The following is an 11,599-nucleotide window of genomic DNA, read 5'->3' as shown; positions in this document are numbered from 1 at the left end:
TTCCTCATTGTACAGGGTGATGGAAAGTTCTCCACAGGAAACCCAAGCTGTGTACAGAACAGTTTCACTTGTGAGCACCAACCTCCCGCCAAGTTTCCCGCCCTTTTGTCTACAGTGCAATGGGATGACTGCCATGTTCTGTTGAATGAGGTGTCAGGATCTGAAGTGAGGGGACGCCTAACATAGAGTGCCTGCTTAAGCCCTTCAGCCTGTTTTTATGCTTGTCCGAACATTGAGCCGGGACAAGAATGAAGAGGGGAGGGGCATGAAAGAGGGAGGAGGGGGAGAAGTGCACAAGTAAAGCACTACGACAGCTTTTCCCCAGGCTCGATGTTGTGAATCTGCTGTCAGATTTGTAGGAGCATCACTATCCTCCTGGGCATTCTCCTGATGGCTCTTTCATCCTTTTCCACTGTCTGGCCAAAGCTATAGCACGTGAGTATGAACTTTATTTGTCAGTGGAGCATGTTTCTGCTGGACTTCTAATAACTAGGAGTCCTGCTGTACAAGATAGGGGGGCTGGTGATGGAACAAAAACAGTATCCATGTGCTACAGTAAGCATGCGCTCTATTGCAATTTCTCTGTGTGTATAAAAATCTGGTTTGAGGATTTTTTAAATGCAATTCAATTTGAGCCTTAATTCTTTTTTAATTCTAAAAAATTCCTTAGTTTTTATTATTATTATTATTATTATTATTATTATTATTATTATTATTATTATTATTATCATTATTATTATTATTATTATTATTATTATTATTATTATTTGAAACATATGTATTATTTTTATTTTAGTTTTATTACTTCTGAGTGGGGCACTTAGTTTATTCTTCATATAAAGGATATCTTATATCAGTTAAAATGTTTTCATAGCATATTATATGCTCTGACATCATAAGTTCACTCTGTAGGCAATCGTCATATACACACCAGAGAATAACTGCATTCATATATCAGATTCTTCTTGGTGTATATAAAACATTTGTTCGTTTGTTAATCTGTTTTTTGAGTGCCATACTGTCACTGCAAACATTTCTGGACTGGAAATACCATTTTGAGTCACATCATTGGTGTGTTTTTTTTTTTTTTTTACTATTATTACTGCTGTGTTTAAACGAAGGAGACACCAACTTTACTTTAAACAAAACTTATAAGTAGTGGCCATCTACTGTACACTATAAGGCATTTCAAGATGGTTAACGTTCACCTGCTGCCTTAAACATCCGAGTTGTGTCTTCAACTTGAAGATACACTCACAAGTAGTCAAGACAATAGATAACCTTCATTTTTTGAAAACTTATATACTTTGGATTAATATCCAAAACTTGTCACAACAATTGGAGTTAAAGAAAAGCAATGAGTTCACATAACTTAATAGGGTTATCAAGTTTTACACTGGCATGAATATTGACACATGCTGCTGAATTGCCAACTTGTATGATTTTTGCTACAGCAATATAGATGCCATCTGAAAACATCTCTTTTCTACTTTCTCAGCTGAACCATAGGTCAGACCAAACATGAATTAAAATTCGTTTAGGGGGAAAAAGCAATTCACTGATGATGAAAGCTGTGCATTTGCATCTTGTAGTAGTGGACTTTGAATTCAGGAGCTTCTGTTTTGTGTGCAAACAAGAAAAAAACAAAACAAGAAAAGCAGCACTGTAGCCTATTACCAAAAGAATCAGAGGCTTTATCAAAGGGAATTATTAAGTAGCAGTTCAACTAAGTTCTTTCCTTGTTATTTTCTTACTGATGCTTGATGCTCATCTGAAAAAAACAAAACAAATTAGCTAGCTAGCCTTCGTTCCCGAACCACAACTGGAAATGCCTTTACTATAGTCTCCTGATTTTGAGTAGCTGATGAGGAAAACAGAAAATACATCGTGGCTGTGGGTTACCACCTGTCAGAACCCTGTTACTGTTAATGCATGCAGCTTGGAGGTATCACATGATCATCTATCAGGTTTAATCAAACTGGGAGAAATGTGCTTAAGAGGACAGGATGGATTACTCTGTGTTCTGACATTCAAGTTTTTTGTTTTTTTTTATTATAAAACTTAGAATGACTTAAACTGTAAGTTTTTAAACCTATTTGTGTCGTATTTGTGTAGACAGGTTACGTGATTTGTTTAGGTCAATAAAGCCCAAAATACATATACAATTTTTTTTTTTATTATCAAAATTTGTATACAGATACTCAGATTACATAAATAAATAAATAAATAAATAAATAAATAAATAAATAAATAAAAAAAAAAAAAAAATCAGTTAATCAACAGTTTATCTTTCATGACAGTTTATTAGTAACTGCACACATATATCTGGAATTGTATGGCATACGCATGTCAATATTTTAGTTAAATATCACTTTCAACTAATACATATTATCATAACACTTTCTATGGTAAAATCTTTTCTGCTCGATTTCCTATATTAGAAATATTGGCACCTCTGCATACTATTACTACAGTACATTGGTACTAAAGGTTCATTCTTACAACCACATCCATATTCCTACAACAGCGTTCCAATTTATTTCAATAAATATAATTTATAGTATGACACAAACTCTGGTTCTGTACATTATCTGTGCATCAATATGCTGCTGGTGTGCTTTATTAGCTCATATATGTGTGTGAAGCAGATCTTAGGGCTTTGTATCAAAGTAGAGCTTAAACCAGAATCAATATAAAGTGATTCAGACTGACCTTGTTGTCAGAGGCTAATGACAGTTAGTGCTGTTGAGGCAGATACTGTAGCAGGACATTCATCTATCAACTCAAACTCAAGGGTAAAACTTGCCTCTGAGGTGACACTGAGAGACATTGGGTGATATTCTTAGCAGAGCCTAAAGAAGAAAGGAGAAATGTAATCTAAGCTGTCATTCTTCAAGCTGAAGCAAGTTATTAAATTAAAGGGAAATTTGTTTTCTATTTATATTTAAAATCCAAAGTCCAAAGAAATGGTATGTTAGACCAGAAACAATGCATTAATGTTAACTGTATTGGTTCTTTTATGGTCCACCACATACTTGGAATAAACTGGTCTAGCTCTAGCAAGCTTAAGTTCTATGCCTCTCAGCAGTGATTAGCCGGCGCCGTTGACCTGGTTGGATACCAGGCCTTCTTCCCAGCACGATTTTGGCCTACGCATCAGGCACGCTCTGTGATCTATTCACGGTGGAATGGTCCTTCTCATTCCGAAATGAAAGCCTTCCTTGTCCCTCTGCTATGGCTACTCCAGCCTGGCAACCATTCTCAAGCCTTCCTCCCTAGACTGATGCATTCCCCACATCAGTCATGAGCAGAATTTACAATAAAAGTGGAAAGTAATTTGTTTGCCATGGCTTTTCCCTCGCTATGGGTTTCTTCAGTCTATTGAAAGAGATCTTGAGTACTCTCCAGTGACCAAGCTCACAAAAGGGAGTTGAGAATGATGGGTCCGATTCAAAAAGTTCATGATAAGGCGAACATGACAGCATGGCATCTATTCTTCACTTCTGTGAGATTCTTTTCAGCTAACATGACAAGCTCTGATAGGCTTGAAGCACTGACTCGGCTTATCTTTTTGTCACATTTTCTAAGAATCGGTTCAGTTACAGAGAAGAGCTTTTACAGATTTATGGTTTGGATGACTCTGAACAGAACATAACCAAATATTATTCTGAAATTATCACAATATTTCCTGCATTTATTTTAATATGATTCATATCAGTTATGGCTCATATTGTAATAACAGTTGTAGAGAGATAATAAAACATGCTGATTTAATTTATCATTTTTTTTCCACATTAGTCTCTAGTCTAGCCATATACATCAGTTCTAAACAAATAACCCGACCACTCTGTTTCTAATTAAAACGAACATGAACAGCAAACTCCTCTTTATCTTTCATATGCTGTACTTTAGTATTTACAGTGGCTCTGTAACTGAAGTTATGTAGGATCCAACAAAAGCAGACACAAGCTATGCTATGCTCTGTCAATATCAAGCTCTTGATAAGCCATGGTCTAACTGGATGTTACATTTTTGCATCGAGTATGTCAGCATATTTTTCAACTATAGTCATGCCCATTAGGCAGATGTCCTCAAAACAGATGGTCAGTAAGGCTTTTTCCTCTGCGGTCTGCTGGGGATCTAGTGAACCCACAGAGATTCCGAGCAGAAAATAAAATGATAATGTCAGGAAAAATAAGTTTGTGTAGAAATGGACGGAGAGAAAGAATAAGGTACATAGTGTTAGGGTAGGGTAGGGTAGGAAAGCAGGTGCATGCTTTTTCATACAAAGAACAAGACAGAATCAAGAAATTATTATTATTTTTAATTTTCAAAAAAATCTTTATTTAGTTCCTTCCTGCTAATGGAGGCTTATGCTGTTTATCAGGGATGCATACTGTAAATGGTATATTTTACTTTCGGTGTTATCGGATATAAATAGACTTTTATTTCTTAATGTATAATGCTGTGTCCAAATGATAATTAATTCATAAATAGCACAAAGTTTCTTTTCTGCCTTCGTCTCTATCCGTTCATCTAGCAGGCAGTGTTTTTGCATTTGCATGCAGCCTCATGCTCTTTATACATCTAATCAAATTGCTGTTACTCTCCAGGAGCAGCAAACTAATCTTGGTTCTGTCATCCTTCCCGTCTGTGCTATTTACTTAGCATCCTGTGAATTTTCAATGATGTTCAATGATGTAGAGCCGAGTCATTCTTGAAGGGTAACTTGATTACAATGCAGGCCTGAGCTCGTAACAAGGCCATGCAATGCATACAGTGAGGTCTATTAAGTGTGCAGGCACACACATAATTTGCTGCTGTAATGCTGATGTATTGCTAATGTCACTCACATGGGTGTAGCTCTTCACCCTGCCATGTTTCCATCTGAAATCTGCTCCCTCAATGTCATGTTCACTATGTTTGTACATATAATAATAATGATAATGATAATGATAATGATAATGATAATGATAATAATAATAATAATAATAATAATAATAATAATAATAATAATAAAAGCTGCCAGCAGTTTTTTCAGTGGCCAAGCACCAAGACTCGATGAGCCACACATTCATAGACACGCTGCAGTAGTTGCCAAAGAAATCACAGGAAAGCAGAGCTATAACTTGAGGCAAAGGAATTCAAGAGTGATTTGTAGTTTCACTTTATGATGTGTATGTTTTGGCCATTGTGGTGGAATTCCCTTACTGTAGGAGGAAAGGTCTAGATGAACAAATGGGCAGGAGGATGGTACTGCTGCTGCTGCTACTGCTGTTGCTGCTGCTACTGCTGTGACCTGTGGTGTTGTCTAATGCTGCTCTGACATTTAGACAGGTGTCAAGATGATGTGAGCCAAATCTGGTGAAGACTGGACAACATTTGGAAAAGGAGTACTAAAAATGACAGTTAGATATAAGAATGTTTATCATGTTATTGTAATTTTTGACCAATACATGGCCCTGGCAAGAAACCAAGTTTTGTTTCAGTTGGAGATTATTGGAGATACAGCCTCATATCTTGGTTCATGACTTCGGTGTGAGTTTCATTGGTGCATCATAGGCAAGCCATTTGGAGTAGCCAACATTCTTTTAATAACTTTTGTCTAGCCCTGGTGTAGACTGCTATAGCCCCACAACCCAGCAGTATACGTAGTGTAGAGAATGGATAGATGAACGAATGAACGAATGAATGGATGGATGGATGGATGGACAGACGGACGGATGGATGGATGGACGAATGAATGAATGAATGAATGGACATGGATGAATGAATGAATGAATGAATGAATGAATGAATGAATGAATGAATGAATGAAAGGACATGGATGGATGAATGAATGAATGAATGAATGAATGAATGGATGGACATGGATGGATGGATTAATGGATGGATGGATGGATGAATGAATGGATGGATGGATGGATGAATAAGTGGATGGACGGATGGATGGACGGACGGATGAATGCATGGATGGATGGATGGATGGACGGATGGAATGGACGGATGGATTAATGGTTGGATGGATGGATGGATGGATGGATGGATGGATGGATGAATGAATGGATGGATGGCTGGATGGATGGATGTAAGGAACTTTTGTCCAGGTTGGTCTAATGCCAAAGGTGGTGTTTTTGGTCATAATTTGTAGGAGAAGTAGTGAAAAATTCCATATTTTGACAGAAAATTCATGTCATAGGGTGTGATGATGTGACCTGGTGGTGCTAGCTAGAAGAAGAAGAAGAAGAAGAAGAAGAAGAAGAAGAAGAAGAAGAAGAAGAGAAGAAGAAACGTAGAATAACAATAGGATTATAATTAAAACAGATTTACATATAAAATGTGAAAAGGTTAAAATGTATTTATCATTATACACATTTATGAAACAGTCTACAATCAATGCAAAAAATAAAAAAATAATAAAAATAAGGAAGCACAGGCTAAAAGAGTGTCCTATTTCCATCCTATTAACACCCCTGTAGATGAGCAAACCCCATGACATAAATTGGCTACATCACCCAGCTGACTAATTAATATTTTCCATAACAAATCAAGCGTGAAAAAACTGGCATGTTATAATGAAAACTCATATGAATTTTTTTTTTTATGTCTAAGAAATGTCATCAAGTACTAAACTCACTTAAAGTATTGCTGGAAGTGAACCAGGCAGCCAGTTGTTTGTGAAAGTCATGACTTTGGTCTCTTCTCTTCCATGTCCCATGGTGACAGTAGCATTGTTTCAGAGAGCCTTAAAGGTCAGTTTACACTGAAAACACTTCTGAAGAGTTGTGAATCTCACTAAAAGCTTTTAAATTCACTCCATGTATTTTTTTCCGCCTGATTCTATGTATAGAAACCCCAGAAACTCTTTTCAAGAAAACTTTTCAAATCATAGACTCACACTTTGTATATCCTGTGTTGTACAAATTTGATACCCATGATTTATTCTGTCATTCTGTCTAGATTTGTTACTTTGCTCTTAAATTTTCTTTTAATTCCTTTGGATCTCTATTTGGATTTTTATATACAAAATGTTTGGCTTTAAAAAATAAATAAATGAATAAATAAATAAATAAAAAGAATTATAAAAATAAATAAATAAATAAATAAATAAATAAATAAATAAATAAATAAAACTTGCTTTCTCCAAGTCACTCTATTTATTACACCAACACTAAAATAAAGTTATAAAATGTATTATTTTATTTGTATTAAATGATGTCAGCCAGCTGGTTATTTATACGTCAAAATCTATTATTACGAATAATAATTCCAAATAGTCCATTATTATAAAACATCATGTTGCTTCACTCTACACTCTTCTTTAAAATACAATAATAAGAGCTGATTTGACCGGATATCACAGCATCACATCTATATACACATTTCCATAATGTCTTCATTCTAACCTCACTAATGACCATGGAAATATCATAAATAAGTAACCCCTCACCATGATCCTGAAAATTAATTTCCGTCTGCAGGCTGGTGTCTTAACTGCATCATATTAACCTAGCCTTCCATTTTTTCCCTCAAATTATTATTAAAGGCAACCCTTGTTCCAGATGACAGTAGAAAATCCTAGAAGAAAGGCAGAAGGCTGACTGCTGGGAATATATAATGTAGTCTCAGTGTGTGATTTTAAGCCACAGATGTGTAATCAGCTTTAAAGTTCTGCTTCCTGTGGGGAAAACTCTATCTGTGCCAATGTCACAATGAAGCTGATTTTTACTTTGGGCTAGTGGTTATTGTCACATACATCACTGTACCAGGAAATAAAAAAAAAAAAATTTGCTTGGTTTGGTATGGCAGAGATGATAAGAATGCGGACCTGTGTACATTTAAATAATTCAGGAATTAGGCTTGTTACATCATTTAATCATTATTAGGCACAAAAATTAAACATACAGATTGATTGTTTGTTTGGACGAGCTGAGAGTCGATATTGGTGATTAACTGTTCTGCTATATTTAAAAATAAGAGTCTATTACTGTTAAACCTCTAGAGCTGCAAGATGTTCCCTTTGTATACCTCTAATGGTGTCAAATAGAAATATGAAACTCAAGATTGGATTTCGTTTACTGAACAATATTGTGGCAAGCACATTTCCTACTTCCTAGTGTCCTTTGTTCCTCTGTTAATTTCTGACCGTAGTTCATAACTCACTGGACAGACACTGAAATACATTTGGATAAATACAAAGTAATAAAATGACTTAAAACTGGTCTAGGATCATGTGGTCCCAAGTTTAACAGCAGTACTTTTGACTTGGAAGTTTACAGAAGAATAAGAGATTGGACACGTTGACCAGCGTAATTTAGGCCCATCGACTCATCCAAATCAATATGAAATCTTAATGTCTGATTTGTGACTAAACGACTAATTCTACTAAATTCTATTCGTTTAATCCATCTTTTGGCGTCCGAATCACTGATCCTAAATGCATTCAATATGTAACTCATATGAATTTGATTAGATATTATTTCTTTTATAGATTTGCTTTGGCACCAGCAGAATCTCCTTCTTACAGAAAGCAACCTTTTTAATCTTTTCCTTCTGTTTCATCTCAGAACTTCAGAATAACATTGGTTAGGGGCTGATTATCAGATCTACAGCAACTTCCATGTGCTATCAATGGCTTCTGATTAGACCATCAAAAACCTCTTCCTCATGGAACTAACCACGACTGCCCCCAAAGAATGGCTCTAATGATGAGGTAATTCACAACTGCTCAGGTATTCCATCAAGTGATTGGCTTGTGAGTCTTAAAAGGGTTAAAGTCCCGGGCTCAGTGGCTGATGTGGCTAGTCGGCCGGTGTGGTTGTAGCAGAACGTTTGAAAGTGGACCCTCAGTGTGAAAGCAGGGTTCTGGACGGTACTGTAGATCTGCTGGAGATCTAAGTGTATGAGTTTAGTAAAGGGACTACACTGTGCAGAGTGAAAGATCTCCAGTGTCTAGATTAACAGAGATAAACTAGCTTCACATACATCTAGTTTATGAGCTTGCACTGCATAAACAAAGTCCTTTTCTTTGTCCCATAATTTATGTGTACCTTCAGTATATATGCATTCACCTGGATATGGAATGCACTTTATGCACATATATATATATATCAGGATATACATTTAAATTGATCAATTTATTCCTAAGGTACAACTCCATGAGACAACATGTGGAAGAGAAAGGATCCCTCCTCCTCTAGGTGACACTGGATAGGGCAATGATACAGTAGATCATTTCCCTTCATACACTTGTATGTATTCAAATGTAATTGTCTAACCAGGATATTCTGAGCAACAATTTTTGAATCGTTTACAGTTTTTACATGGAGTCTTTTCTGTTGGGGTTATCAAATGATTTAAGATACAGTACTGGACTGTAATTATCTCTCAGAGTAAAGATATACTACCTATATCAATTTTCTGGGAGCGAAGAGTGCATTTTTTAGTAGAAATCTATGGTTTGTTTTTATTCACAGCGTAGACTAAGAGCATGATAATTGTCTTAACCATGTCCATATTTCACTTTGCACTACAATCGTAGCCAGTGGCTGAGGATAACATTATCAAGAGCTTAGTAGAACATTATGTTTTGGCCAAAGAGCATGGTCATGGGAAGGTGCAATGAATCAAAACCATCTGAAAAGGACCAGAGAATTAAACCCTTCATTACTGTTGCTCACTGGGAGAACCGACATAGCTGTGGGAAGAGATTGAAAAAGTGTTACATAAGATTAGGACATTTATTACACTCCAAGAAACCTACACTTTTCTAAAGACTTAAACTCGACGGTGGTTGTGCTAACATTAGTCTTCTCGAACACTACAGCGGCTCGTTTATCACAGCTCCTGTATCGCTGTAGCGTTCGAGTACTCAATAAAAAATGTTTTTATATAAGAATATTAAATGCTTTCCCAACAATCCTGGCCAGAATGAACCTTTAAACCAGTGAGCTCTAAATCCAGATCTCTCTGATGAACTTTTGTTCAGTAGAGTGTAAAATTTAAAATTATTATTAGATATCATACTAAAAAATATGACCTATAAGAGTAAGTGGCATATTGTATTACAGATTCTGCTGCAGAGCTCAGAACAATAAAGTTCATGTAATTACTTCCATGTATTGTACTCTTTCTCATATTATCTTTGTGCTGGCGAGTTCACGCATCAGGCTTTGGTAACATGTGCTGGGTAGAACTTTACACTTTATCAGAAAAAATCATGCAACCACAAGCAAATAAAGCAAACACAATCTAATATGAATGATCTGAATTATAAATAAATATAAATTATTTATATTTTATATTTATTTATATTTATTTTATATTTTATTATATATTTTTTAAATAATTAAATTATTTATATTTTATTTATATTCATATTTATATTTATATAAATATAAATATGAATATAAAAAGAGATGGATGTTTTTTACTGTGTCACTGTACAGTAAAGGGGCCCTCAGTTGCAGAAATATTTGCTGAGTTTCATGTTGAAACCAGAAGAAATGTATTTTTTTGACCCTAAAATTGGCACCTAAGGTCTTTTGCATAATGGAAACCTAGCGAAAATGTTGATGTGCTAAAACTAGAAGCTATTATAACATGAAGACTTGTTTGTTTCAATCATTTCACAAACTTAGTTTTTGGTAAATTGCTTAGTATAAGGAGAATAAAACACCTGTGAAATGTTATTATCAGCAAAAATTTCTGGATTCATCACACTATGCCAGTGTTGTTGTTTTTTTACAATATATTATGTCACGTTCCATCGTTTTTATTCCTTTTTATAGCCTGTTACTGTTAGATGCCACCATAAGACGCTCATAATACACTAAAAGGAAAGAGTATGATTAAACAAAATCTGAAGACAACTAACTAATAAATCCTGCTTAATGAGCGTTTTCGTGCTTTTACTTCTTTCTACCTCTGACAACACCGTATTGACTGAATTTATATCAATACCCACTCTCAGCTACAACACATGTTTGTACTAGCACTCTGGACTAATTATATTGTTAAGCAGATTTTCAGATACAAATAATACAGGATAATAAAATCTCAGAATTCCCAGGAAGTCAGGCCTCTGCTTGCTGTTTTATGCGTTTGCTTTTAATGCTCTGTTAGTGATTAAACCATCTCTTTTTTTTTCTGGAAAGGAAGGCAGCTTTGTTTATACAGGTAAATCTGATGTGTTGCTTCATCCTGATGCTTTGTGTGATTTCTGTATGTTGCAATAGTTACAGTATTATCAGATTGACCTAGATAAAGCAGAAGATCCAGAAGCTTCTTTGGCTGGTGGTGACACTTCTCAGCTTCTGGTAAAGACAGAGGCTTATGTAAAATTAATTCTATAAACAGAAGGTCATACTATTGCATCTTTAATGTTGAAATGAATAATTAAATGGGACGCTGACATTTCACACAGCAGATCTTTTCTGTTGTTTTTAAAGCAGCTGTTCGAATGTTTAAACGTTCTTCCTGCGACAAGACCCTTTAGAAAAGGGAAAAAATAAGCAAAAACAAACATAAAACAAATCAAATCCCTATTATATGTGACATCTGTTTCATTTTTCAGCCAACTTTTCAGCACAAGTGGAAT

General features: G+C 35.3%; 1 protein-coding gene across 1 annotated transcript in view; it reads left to right on the top strand.

Annotated features, from left to right (window-relative positions):
* Window positions 1-299: 299 nt before the first annotated feature.
* The window catches only part of mid1 (midline 1), a 51,159-nt gene continuing 39,859 nt past the window's right edge, over window positions 300-11,599 (top strand). Inside the window, exon 1 of the mRNA XM_058380496.1 lies at window positions 300-435. The gene's annotated coding sequence lies outside the window, so the exon portion shown is untranslated. The remainder of the gene's footprint in view (window positions 436-11,599) is intronic.

The sequence above is a fragment of the Hemibagrus wyckioides genome, linkage group LG26 (genome assembly GCF_019097595.1).
Source record: "Hemibagrus wyckioides isolate EC202008001 linkage group LG26, SWU_Hwy_1.0, whole genome shotgun sequence".
Lineage (NCBI taxonomy): Eukaryota > Metazoa > Chordata > Actinopteri > Siluriformes > Bagridae > Hemibagrus > Hemibagrus wyckioides.
The sequence above is the reverse complement of the archived record's forward strand: the minus strand, read 5'-3'. Positions and strand labels throughout refer to the sequence as shown.